The following is a 13274-nucleotide window of genomic DNA, read 5'->3' as shown; positions in this document are numbered from 1 at the left end:
CATTCCCTGTTTTATTTCAGGATGTATTATTTTTAATAGAGCACAAATCATTGGCTACCTTCTATGACTTTAACATGACAACCTATTAACAAACCAAATTCACACTGAACTTAAAGAAGCCTGATTCTTTCATTGCTGCCTGTAAAGACCCAGGGCTTTCTCTAAACACATTGATCTTTAGTTCCTGAAGGAAACAGCTAAATGGACCACCGACCAAAGAATTACTTTTCACTGGCACATTTATACCCATTTTTTACAGCTTTTCTTGTTTCCTCTCTCTTCTTGTTGCAGGGCCTCCACATTGCGTAAACAGCAACATGCAGTCTCAGCTGACCAGTTATCATCTCGGTAGGACCAACCTGGATTCATGATGAAATGAGACGCTCACAGTTTGATTTGAAAGCTATACATCCACTCACTCCCCCACCACTATATATGGTTCATTTTCTCACAGATGGCACAGTCTGGATTGGGGGGGGGGGGGGGGGGGGGGGGGGTAGTGGTGTAACCCAGATTCGGGGGCTTTAATCTTCATAAGCAGCATACTATGAAACAGTACTGACATTAATTACATAATAATTGATTGAGGCATTGTTTAACACAGTGTATTATGCAGTTAGATGGATTCAAAGTTAACTCTCCAAGTTTGTGTACGGACAGCCACTGTGGATCTTAAAAAGGAAGCATAAATGAAAAGAGAACGCAACATATACACCGTCTTTTTTCTTCATCAAAAACAAGTAACCACATGAGTGAATTGCTAACTTGAAATACTCATGCAGCCCAAATGTTGCATTGTTTTTTTTATTTTAAAGGAAGTGTACTCTACATTTTTTACTTTCACGTGTCTTATTGTACACAGCAGTGTGTAAATAATTTAATATCGCAATACAGTATTAACCATCAAGCACATTTAACTGATAAGGTATAACGACACATGATAGCATGGTCATGTCTGTCAGTCAGATGGCCACACAAACCAAAACAGATAGCAAAAGAGACCAATCCATGCCAAAATTCCTGGTATGTTTATATTTATTTATAATTCGTTCATCACTATTAGGTTGAAGACATCTGGACAAAACTGGAAGCAGTGTGAGGATCATGCTTTTTGGTATGTTCAGTGCATTTAACATTATTCAGTCATCATTAGTCTATAATATACTGCAGAAGACACAGGTGGATGTCTCCAATATCCTCGATTATTGACTACAAATAGACTACAGCATGTGAACAGGAGAGCTAAATATATGCTCTGGCCAGCTCTCTTAACTCCCAGTATACTGTAAATCATTGTGTCAGAAGTGGACAGGAGTGGGAGTACAAAGAACCAGAGGACTGATTGGTGGCACAATATGGGAACAATAATCTAATTGTAAATGTAAACAAGACAATGAAAATTACTGAGGATTTTCGGAGGACCAGGAATAAGGCAAACACTCTTTCCATCATGGGGGAAAGGGTGGCGGACAAATAAGAATGAGTATAAATTTGTCAGTGTTCACCACCACAACAGAGTGGACCGGAGAAGCAAAAAGTATAGTTTTATAGTTATCATTATATTATATTATATTATGTTATATTATATTATTATTTATATTATTTTATAGTTATTTTATAGTTTATAGTACACGGGAATTCAAAAAGGGAAACACTTGAGGAAGCTGAAGTATTTGCAGGGATGTTGTATACAGTATCTTCTATAAAGATGTGGAAAACGCAGTTTAATTTAAGCCATCTGTTGTGGTAGCAGCATCAGAGTCAGCGACTTAAAACAGATGAACAAACTGAAAAAGAAGGCTAGCTCTGATGTGGAGCCTCTACAGCGACTATGCAAAGACGGATGCTGTATAAATGTAAAAAATGTAACTGACAACACTGAGCATCCTCCTCACAAAACAGTAATTCAACACCAGATCGTCTTCAGTCAGTGGCTGCTCGCAACATCTGTCGCAACATGGACTACCATAGATCCTACCTCCCCACTGCTATAACTATCTAGAACGACTAAAGAAACTAAATTACTGACATCCATCCATCCATCTTCCCCGGGGTCTCGGTTTTGGAGGTGCTAATTCTCATCCCTGCCGCGTCGCACTCGGCCTCAAACCGCCCCAGCACATGCTGAAGGTCCCGGTCTGATGAAGCCAACAGGACAACGTCATCTGCAAAAAGCAGAGACGAAATCCTGAGGTTCCCAAACCGAATCCCCTCCGGCCCCTGGCTGCGCCTAGAAATCCTGTCCATAAAAATTATGAACAGGACCGGTGACAAAGGGCAGCCCTGCCGGAGTCCAACATGCACCGGGAACAAGTCTGACTTACTGCCGGCAATGCGAACCAAACTCCTGCTCCGATCATATAGAGAGACAGCCCTTATAGACAGCCCTTACTAGAGGGCCCCGGACTCCATACTCACTGAGCACCCCCCACAGAATGGCACGAGGGACACGGTCAAATGCCTTCTCCAGATCCACAAAGCACATGTAGACTGGTTGGGCAAATTCCCATGAACCCTCGAGCACCCTGCGGAGGGTGTAGAGCTGGTCCAGTGTTCCGCAACCGGGACGAAAACCGCATTGTTCCTCCTGAATCCGAGGTTCAACTATCGGCCGCATTCTCCTCTCCAGTACCCTGGCGTAGACTTTCCCGGGGAGGCTGAGAAGTGTGATCCCTCTATAGTTGGAACACACTCTCCGGTCCCCCTTTTTAAACAGAGGGACCACCACCCCGGTTTGCCACTCCAGCGGTACTGTCCCCTTCCTCCATGCAATGTCGCAGAGGCATGTCAACCAAGACAGCCCTACGACATCCAGAGACTTGAGGTACTCAGGGCGAATCTCATCCACCCGGGGTGCCCTGCCACTGAGGAGCTTATGAACCACCTCAGTGACCTCGGCTTGACCCTCTGCTTCCTCAGTGTAAGGCATGTCAGTCGGGTTGAGGAGATCCTCGAAGTATTCCTTCCACCGTCCGACGATGTCCCCGGTCGAGGTCAACAGCTCCCCACCCGCACCATAAACGGTGCCGGCAGAGTACTGCTTCCCCCTTCTGAGGCGCCGAACGGTCCTCCAGAATTTCCTCGAGGTCGACCAAAAGTCTTCCTCCATGGCCTCCCCGAACTCTTCCCAGACCCGAGTTTTTGCCTCCAGGACCGCCCGAGCCGCGGCTCGCTTGGCCTGCCGGTACCTATCTACTGCGTCAGGAGTCCCACAGGCTAACATAGCCCGGTAGGACTCCTTCTTCAGTCTGACGGCATCCTGTACTTCCGGTGTCCACCACCGGGTTGTAGGATTGCCGCCACGACACGCACCGGAGACCCTGCGACCACAACTTCGAGCCGCCGCATCGACAATGGAGGCAGAGAACATGGTCCACTCGGACTCGATGTCCCCTGCCTCCCCCGGAATCTGAGAGAAGTTCTCTCGGAGGTGGGAGTTGAAGATGTCCCTGACAGAGGGCTCGGCCAGACGTTCCGGTTTGGGCCTGCCCGGTCTGTCCAGCCTCCTCCCCTGCCAGCGAATCCAACTCACCAACAGGTGATGATCAGTTGACAGCTCAGCCCCTCTCTTCACCCGAGTGTCCAAGACTGGTGATGAAATGACAACAAAGTTGATCATCGACCTACGGCCTAGGGTGTCCTGGTGCCACGTGCACTGATGGACACCCTTATGCTTGAACATGGTGTACGTTATGGACAAACTGTGACTAGCACAGAAATCCAACAACAAAGCACCGCTCGGGTTCAGATCGGGGAGGCCGTTCCTCCCAATCACGCCTCTCCAGGTATCACTGTCATTGCCCACGTGAGCGTTGAAGTCCCCCAGTAGAACAATGGAGTCCCCAGTTGGAGCACTATCCAGTACTCCTCCCAGGGACCCCAAGAAGGCCGGTACTCCGCACTGCTGTTCGGCCCGTAGGCACAAACAACAGTGAGAGACCTTTTCCCGACCCGAAGGCGCAGGGAAGCGACCCTCTCGTTCACCGGGGTGAACTCCAACACATGGCGACTGAGCTGGGGGGCTATAACCAAGCCCACACCAGCCCGCCGCCTCTCACCCTGGGCAACTCCAGAGTAGTGGAGGGTCCAGCCCCCTTCAAGGAGCTGGGTTCCAGAGCCCAAGCTATGTGTGGAGGTGAGCCCAACTATCTCTAGCCGGTTTCTCTCAAGCTCACGCACAAGCTCCGGCTCCTTCCCCCCCAGCGAGGTGACATTCCATGTCCCTACTGAGAGGGTTTTGGTCCAGGGATTGGGTCGTCGGGGCACCCCGCCACGACTGTTACCCAGTCCACATGGCACCGGCCTGCCATGGTCCTTCCTGCGGGTGGTAGGCCTACGGGAAGGCGGGGCCACGTCGCCGTTTCGGGCTGAGCCCGTCCGGGTCCCATGGGCAAAGATCCGGCCACCAGGCGGTCGCCAGCGAGCCCCAACCCCAGGCCTGGCTCCAGGGAGGGCCCCGGTGACGCCGATCCGGGCGACGTTATGGTCCTTGCTTTCCTTCTTCTCATGGTAGGCTTTGTGAACCGCTCTTAGTCTGGCCCGTCACCTAGGACCTGTTTGCCATGGGAGACCCTACCAGGGCCGTATTGCCCCCGGCAACATAGCTCCTAGGATCACTCGGGCACACAAACCCCTCCACCACAGTAAGGTGGCGGTTCAAGGAGGCACTTACTGACACTTACAATGAAATATAATTCCTTATTTGGGGATTGATAAAGTATAATTGAGTTGAAAAGCCCAAAGAAAACGAGGACTTACTGGGAATACATCTCTGTCATCATTTAGGGGAGTAAATAATGGATATCCAAGTTGAAATTTTTATTAAAACATTGAAAACGAAATGGGAAATTGGTCCTTTTATTATTTATACTTATATTTAGCTATTTGCCGGGAGACTGTTATTCTTTAATAGTGCATATTTGACAGTTTTCAAGATAAAAACAAAAAGTTATAGACATTTCCATTTTTGCTACTTTTTGTAAATTGAAAAGTTGTTTGCATTTGAATGTTTGCCAGAAATCAGAAAACAGATGTGATACCTATACATAATAGAATGATAATGATAGAATTATATATATATATATATATATATATATATATATATATATATATATATATATATATATACATACATGTATATTAGTACATTAATTAGTACGTACTCAATAGTATGCTTTATCCATACTCATTCCGGAGAATCGCGTCATGTCTTCATCCGTTAATACGGCCCGAACCGTAACGTGCACCCAGGTGTGTTATACATCAAAATGTGCGTCTCCATCCTACGACGACGCACATTACTTTTCTCAGTCAAAAGCGTTACCGTGGTTCATCTGGTTGGTCCATATTTGATAGTTCCTACTTTCTGCCATAACTTTTGAATGGTTTGATATAAAGTCATGGGTGGTGTCATCGGAGTTGCTAGAGTTCGGGGTCTACCTGTTTTTTTTTTTTTTCTACATTTTTGAACTCCCCGCTCAGAGTTCTGAAGTGCGTCTTTGGTTTTACATGTTTCTATTATTTGTACACCTGCAGACCCACAGTGCCACACACATTTGATCAGTCAGGAATAAGGGAAGCTTCATATTTTCTTTTCTGATGGCAGGTGGGAGCTGCCTCACTTCATTACCGCCATCCTGTGGCGCCAGGGCGGCATTGCTGCCACATTCTAGTCGATAGTCACATACATTCATTGATTTCCTGCTTTTGAATGATTATTATGAATGACTACTTTTTTCATAATTTCTTAATTTGGACCCCGGTCCATTTATCAATGACAGTTTGCACCAACTGCTCTGTCAAATTATAAAAACATGGAATTTATCATTATAAAAGCATAGATATGGCACAATTTTAGAGCTAAAGGACCCAACCTAAATCCAACTTTTTCACAGGGTTGTATTGAAGAGAATATATGTATATATTTTATATAAGTAAAACTAACTTTATGGGACTTGCCATAAAATCTCCTTGGTTCAACTAAACTGCCAATGAGCTATTGATCTCAGTCTTTCTGAGCAAGGTATGAAACAGAAATGCTCTGCTTGCTGCCTGAAATACCGATTCAATATTCAGAGAATATTTTAGATTAAGTGGTTTGAGGTGCGGTAGCACAATCGTCTTTTTGTTGGTACTGTTGCCTTACATCAAGAAGGTTCCTGGTGTATTCCTGGTATTCTGTCTTCCATCCATGGTAAAAACAAACAAAAAAACAGATGGCAGCTGGGATAGACTGAACAGAATGAAATAGGGACAGAAGACAGATGAAATGAGGGTAATGCCCTAAATCCTCACCAAGAACACTGCTATCCAGAATATTTAGGTACAAGGTTTCATATTCATTGTAACTTATAAAAAACAAGTTTTCTTTTTAGTGCCTTTTTATGATATACTTTGAAAACATGTTCTTCATTGTCCGCTGCTGCTTCCACCTGCCTGCGGTCCCCCCCTGTCCTCTGGTCATCCCGCTGCTGCTTCCACATGCCTGCTGTGTGCTGCTGACGTCCCCGACCCCCCAGTCTGGCCTTCGGCAGGAGGGTCCCCCCTTATGATCCTGGTCCTGATCCAGGTTTCTTCCCTCCTAAAGGGGAGTTTTTCTTTGCACTATTTGGCTTAAGGCTTTTCTCCCACTAGGGGAGTTTTTACCTGCCATTATATATGTAATAATTGCTCGGGGGTTTATGTTCTGGGTCTCTGGAAAGTGTCAAGAGACAACATCTGTTGTATTAGACGCTATAAAAATAAAATAAAATTGAATTGAATTGAATTGAATTTTTGTGTCTCATTAACATTCGATTCATAGGAACAGTGTTACTGTATATAAAGGGTGTTCTGTATTTTGTTCCATATTTTAGACAGTATCATAATCTCCAGACAGCTCAGTATTAACCCCAATACAGAGCTTACACCTCCCATTATCACCACCGTTGACCCCGCTGGTGTCGGCCACTGCACGCTGGCCCCAACACCTCTATCATCCATTAAACATTGACTGGCCTTCCCCTGATATTAGTCCTCCTATCATGCATTTTCTAGTGTTTTGTACTACACCACCAGCCCTGCAGCTGGTACCTAACCAGTGGGTAACACAATCTAAGCTGTAGCATGGATGTCAACATAGGAATTTACATTAAAATTAGTTGTTTCTTTATGAAATATTTTATAAGCTTTCTACATTGTATTAAAAAAAAGAGAAAAAAAAACTGTTTTTATCTTTAAAGATATTGAAATGACAATAACAACTGATAGTTGCCTGCCCCACTTTCACTCTATCCCATGGTGCCATCTGTTGGCTGTTACGGCCAGCATGAGTAAATGAGCAGTTACATTAGCTCTTTCAGATTAGTTTAGAAATGTCACCGTGCATCATTTCAGTCTGCCAGCTTCAGTCAACACGATTCTTATTTCTATGGATTCGTTAGTAAAACGTTTTGGTGGAAGCTGGTCTAATCTGTTATGTATAGCATTTGAGCAGTTATTTGAGTTTCAGGAACTGCACCACGAGGCTCGCAAATTAACAGATATGCTTAAACGAATATATATCTTCACGGAAACATTCCTGCTTCCGACTTGCTCTGGATATGAAGAGGAGGAAGTGGGAGCCGTCCTTGAATAACTGTTGACTTCATGTTCCCCCATAGCAGAAGAAGTTCTCTGAGATCCAACATCTCCAAGTGAGAGATCTTGAAATGAAAACAAATTAAACAATGAAAGAAATCTAAAATCACTATCACATCAATGATGACTGGAAACAACAAATCAAATCATTTAGTATTGTGCAAATCATTTTTGCCTTGGACCCACTGAAATGAAACTGAAATCTGATGTAATGTTTTAATGAGCAAAAGTCTACTGTTTTTTAGTTTACTGGAACTTTCAGCTTCAAATCTTATATTTAATTTGCAAATTTGTCATATTTTTCATTATCATGATTGCAATATAAGGTTAAGTGCCTGCAGTCAAAATATGCTACCAAGTTTAGAAATAGTAAAAGTGTTTTGTTTTTCCTTTTGATTCTAACTTTTAAATAATTGGTTATGGTGATGGTTAAATTTACAAGTACTATCTCTGTCTCTGTTAACAAATCATTAAAATTCACCATACTTTATCATTATAAAGCTATCATCAAGTTATCCAACTGTTCTCTTCTCATCCTGTTTACAATGGGCCTTTACAAAACACAAAACCTTAATTTTTCCCATAGCAGAGCGCAGCACATCACACAGCAGTGGGGAACATAATCGGCCACAGCTTAAGGCTGAATATAAAGAATCCCGGTTCCTGAGTAGCCGTCTTCAGAGGGGGTGACTCTCAGAATGCATCAGCTTGTTTGTCTCATGGTTTAAGTGGTGCACATAGCCATAGAAAGATCATTAAATCACTGTTTTACCACTTGGCTTAATCCGCACAACAAAAGTGGAAGATACAAAAAAAGAGAGAGAGACAGAGAGAGAGAGTGAAAGAGAGAGAGAGAGAGAGAGAAAAGGAAAAAAAAATAATGGGCAAGATTAAGTAGGAACTTGATGGATCTAAACTGACGCCTCTGTTTCCCAGCGTTGCCAGGGGGAGTTAAGAATCCTGATACCACACCTCTCAGGCTGCAGTGATCGGAGATTCCTGCTATCCCTGCAGTGGCCGGCCGAGCCTGTAGTGTCCGCTGCTGAGGCCATCTGCCGGATTACGCAGCAGGATGTATTTTTTACAGAGTATCTTATTCATATCCTGCCTGCAAAGGTTTACATTAAGGTTGAACTCGGGTGCACTTACAATGCAAGATGAAATAAGCTCTGTCCTTCTTACAGCACCCCTCCCCATCTTCTCACTGTTTAGAGACTGATAGCACTGGGTTGAAAGGGACTGCTCCACAGAGGCATGAAAGAGGATCTCATGCAACGCCACTGTCTGCTGCTGATTCTTTTTCAGACGCTGACAATGAAGTGGTGCCCAGCATGAAAAAAAAACATTTGTATGTGCCAAGTGCAATTGTTTCTTCTAATAGGCATCAACAGGCCAACTTCTCTGTGTTACCATACAGGTGAATTCATTCCTGGGAAAATGTTTTTCCTTTCTCAGTCTTGTAGGAACGATGGCGTCCCCTTTTTTCCTCGCCCTAAAGGGATTAGTCGTGCCAGTGCTCCCCCGGCTGTCACGGTACTGTCTACTTCCCATCTCTCTTCTGGGCCTCTAATGTGATTAGCCCGTTCCCTGTGGTCCAAATGGTTCTGGAAAGTGGCTAGAGGGACGGGGTGGAGGGGGGGCATCTCCTTGGCATGTTCTTCAACATGCCTGACTCACCATCATTGGTATCTATGTTGAGGAGGAAGAGTAAGGTCGAAGGTCTATACAGCGTAAAGAGGACTACAGAGGATGAATTCATTGACTGTAGCTTAACTAGAATAATCTCTAAAATGATAAATGATAAGTGTCAATTCCAAAAGCTTTTCAGTCATGTAAAATATGTGTCTGATTACTTAACAATTACTATTTGAGCATTATAATCCATTCAAACTCCCTGGAGATTAAAAAAAAAAAAAAAAAAAAAAATCTTGTCAAGCTGATTTTGTAGTGTGGCTTTTGCTTTTATCAACTCTGAGTATTTGGTGATTACTTAATCTACAATAATGACCTTGGTCGCCTTGTCAAATGTCTACATCGGGGTGTTTCGTCTGTTTAACTCATGTCACGCCCAGTTTGGACTCATCTGTTGCAAGTCTCCGTTGGAGCATGGCTCCACACAGGCCTGCAGCCCTTTGCCTTTGTACAGGAGGAAAAGACGTGCAAAACACCAGGGACGGAAATTACCGTTACGTCAGTGTGCACTTGTTACATCATATTTTATGGTATGGGCATGTACTGCTTTCTAGTATAACAAATTTGTCAGTGCTTTACTGATTGTATAAACACTTTGAATTTTCATTTTTCTTGCCGTCTGTTTGGTATGAAAACCAGAGAATAAGATAAAGCAACTGAGAACAAGGTCTAAGATGGCCACCTAACTACTGTACATAAATAAATGCAATATTTACCAATATAATTACACATACAGGACTGTCTCAGAAAATTAGAATATTGTGATAAAGTTCTTTTTTTTCTGTAATGCAATTAAAAAAACAAAAATGTTATACATTCTGGATTCATTACAAATCAACTGAAATATTGCAAGCCTTTTATTATTTTAATATTTTTGATTATGGTTTACAGTTTAAGATTAAGATTCCCACAATATTCAAATTTTTTGAGATAGGAGTTTTCTTAAGCTGTAAGCCATGATCAGCAAAATTAAAATAATAAAAGGCTTGCGATATTTCAGTTGATTTGTAATGAATCCAGAATGTATGACATTTTTGTTTTTGTAATTGCATTACAGAAAATCACAATATTCAAATTTTTTCTGAGACAGTCCTGTATGTATGTATATATATATATATATATATATATATATATATATATATATATATATATATATATTTATATATATGAATGAGATGAAGGTCGCTTTGGATAAAAGCGTCTGCTAAATGACAGTACAGTATAGTAAATTTGCTTTATTTTGATTTTAAACAACAATGCTGAAAAGCCAACAAAACAACACTCCCTATCCAACCAAATCCATCCTCATGCCGTGTTCAGCAGCACTTCACGTGAGCCCACAGCCACAGTCAGGCGACAGCATGGAGAATTAGGAGTCTTAATTAAGATTTCTTACAATGCTGCATGTGCTCTTCATATGCAAGACAAAAAGCTTGAACAGGGTGGGGGTAGAGTGGGTTTTTGAACAGCTACCCGCTCTGAAACAAACACCAAAGTTAACATGAAGATCCACCCAATGAAGGAATGCGTGTCACTGCAGTTATTCCTTCTAAGCTGCTCTGTCAGTTTATCAGAGGTTAGTAAGTCAGAGATGAGTAATTCAGCGTATGTGTTTATTGCATATTTGATAGATTCAATAAATACATGTTTATATTTTGGTTAAAAAAGAAAGCAATTCAACATTGTAGCTGAAAGACAATACTCTGTATGAGCTGATAACACCCCTTGTGTGCAGACTTGGTTAGTTTCCAATCGTGATATCAAACCAAGCACCATGTAATGGAAGGTGACACTTATTCTATTAGTAGGAGCTAATGAGTGTCTAAAAGCCTGTGTGACTGTGTGCGCCGAGGAATCTCATCGTGTGTGCTGGGTGGTAGGAAGAAAGGACATTATCTTTGCAAAGTAGACGAGGCCATAAAGTGCAGCTTTTTTTTCTTTTTCTTAAAGAGTGAAGTGTACCACAATTGTGGAGGATCTCAGGAGGCACGCGAGGCCTCGGAGAGTTTAGTGCTCTCCAACTGTTGATAGTGATATAAATAGGAGAAAATGAGGAGATAACTTTATCTGATTTCCATCTCATCTCTGCATGCACTGTAAGTGTTTGCTGTGTTTAAAAAAAAAAGCAATTGTGAGTATTTTTAAGGTTAAAATAATATTGTATTAGATGTAAATATAAGAAATGCAGAAACAAAAGAAAGTTTTTTTGTTTCTCTGAGCTGCATTGTTTTAGTTAAACAAACAAATACAATGGTTTTGGTCAAGAAGCATAGAGGACTTTTATGGCCAGAGGGAAAAGTAATGGCATTTACATTTATTTATTCATACTTCAACACCTTTTAGCACTAAAACACATCAAAGTGGAGCTGTAGTTAACTAAAAAAAAAAGTTAGTTATCAAATCACTCGTAACAGAAAATATAAAACTAGGTCACACAGTTTAAGCCACCACCATGCACTTCTTTAAAACATTTTTGATGACATTACAGACTTCAAATAAAGTCATACATCATATCAGACCAGCTGTTATTAAGGTAATGTAGTATTTACACAAACTAGTCACAAACAGTCAGGAAATGAGCAAAGAACATTTGGAACTGTCCTAAAGTGTATTTTAATGGGATATTAAAGCAGTACTATGTAACTTTTCCACCTTATATAATATTTCCAGAGTCATTGTGATGGTACATCAACTTACAACAGGTTTAATGAACCTCTGTCATGGTCTGAGGGGTCTGTATTGCCTTCACTGGCACTATGTAACTTGGAGGTGGATGGTAGGAACCCTTCCACACTACTGGTAAAGCACTACCGCCTTTGTCCAAAAAAGTCGCCAAACTCAACAAAAGCTGAAAGTTACATTGTGCTGCTTTAACAAAACTCCTTTGGACCCTGTGTATTGTGATGTGGGGCTTCCTCAGGTTGGACTTGCCTCCTCTCTGACACCATCAAGTCCTCTCGTATTGGTATTTGTGGAGTTTGAAGACCAGGTGAATCATTTAGACCATTTCTTGCATTCTTTGAAATGTTTATTGATGCCACAGCTGTCCTTCTGCTACTGTAGCAAAGGGCTGTTGCTGCATGGATGTTTAGGTTGGTGGCAAGTATCTTAACATCTCAGGATATTCGGTTGGAGAAACATACAGGTATGGTCTTGCCCCCTGATTCATATTTTTCTTGTCTTTAAAAAAAGTATTAATAATGCATTGCATTTAGTCAAATTCAGTCTTTGCTGAACAACAACAAACTGCATACTGCAAAGTGTACTTACGTTTTAACAGAAATTAAGTGAAAAGAAAAAGCTGTGAGTGAAAGCCAAAGTACACACCTTGTTTCAATGGCTGCTTGAATGACCATTCCCATTTTTAGTTTCCTGTATGACTCAATTAAAAAAAAACTTTTATTTTTTACTTGAATGATCTTTCTTACTGTGGAATGATGGATGTCTCTGAAATGGCTGTTATCTCCAACATGTCCACTAGATGTCAGTAAATGTCAAATACTCTCACTTTGTATTATTGGTCTTTCTTTACAAACTGTACTGTTGTGGACTGAAACTAAATAAAATGTCTTATAATTGAGATCTCTTCAGGGATAAATGACATATTTCTGAATTCAATAGAATTAAATTGAAACTTCATAGTAGCCAAACTATATATCATTAAACATAAACATTTCTATTTATTTTAAATAATTTCTCCAGTTATTTAATAATTAATTTTTTCAGTGAAAAGAGAACATTTGTACTTTTTGATGTCTATTTGCAGTAAGGCGTTGTCCTTCTCTAAAAAGGCCTTTAAAGTATCAGCAGAAGTCAGAATAAGTACAGTGCTGATGTACATGGCTATGTGAGCATGGACGTAGTTTCTTTTGCTGTCTGTCGACATTGGACAGGTTACCTTTATACCAGGAAGTGGACATTAATGTAGCTAAAACTGGTCGGAACAGGCTATACTGTATGCAGGT

This window comes from Cololabis saira, chromosome 14 (assembly GCF_033807715.1).
Source record: "Cololabis saira isolate AMF1-May2022 chromosome 14, fColSai1.1, whole genome shotgun sequence".
NCBI classification, from domain to species: domain Eukaryota; kingdom Metazoa; phylum Chordata; class Actinopteri; order Beloniformes; family Belonidae; genus Cololabis; species Cololabis saira.
This window is presented reverse-complemented; position numbering follows the sequence as displayed.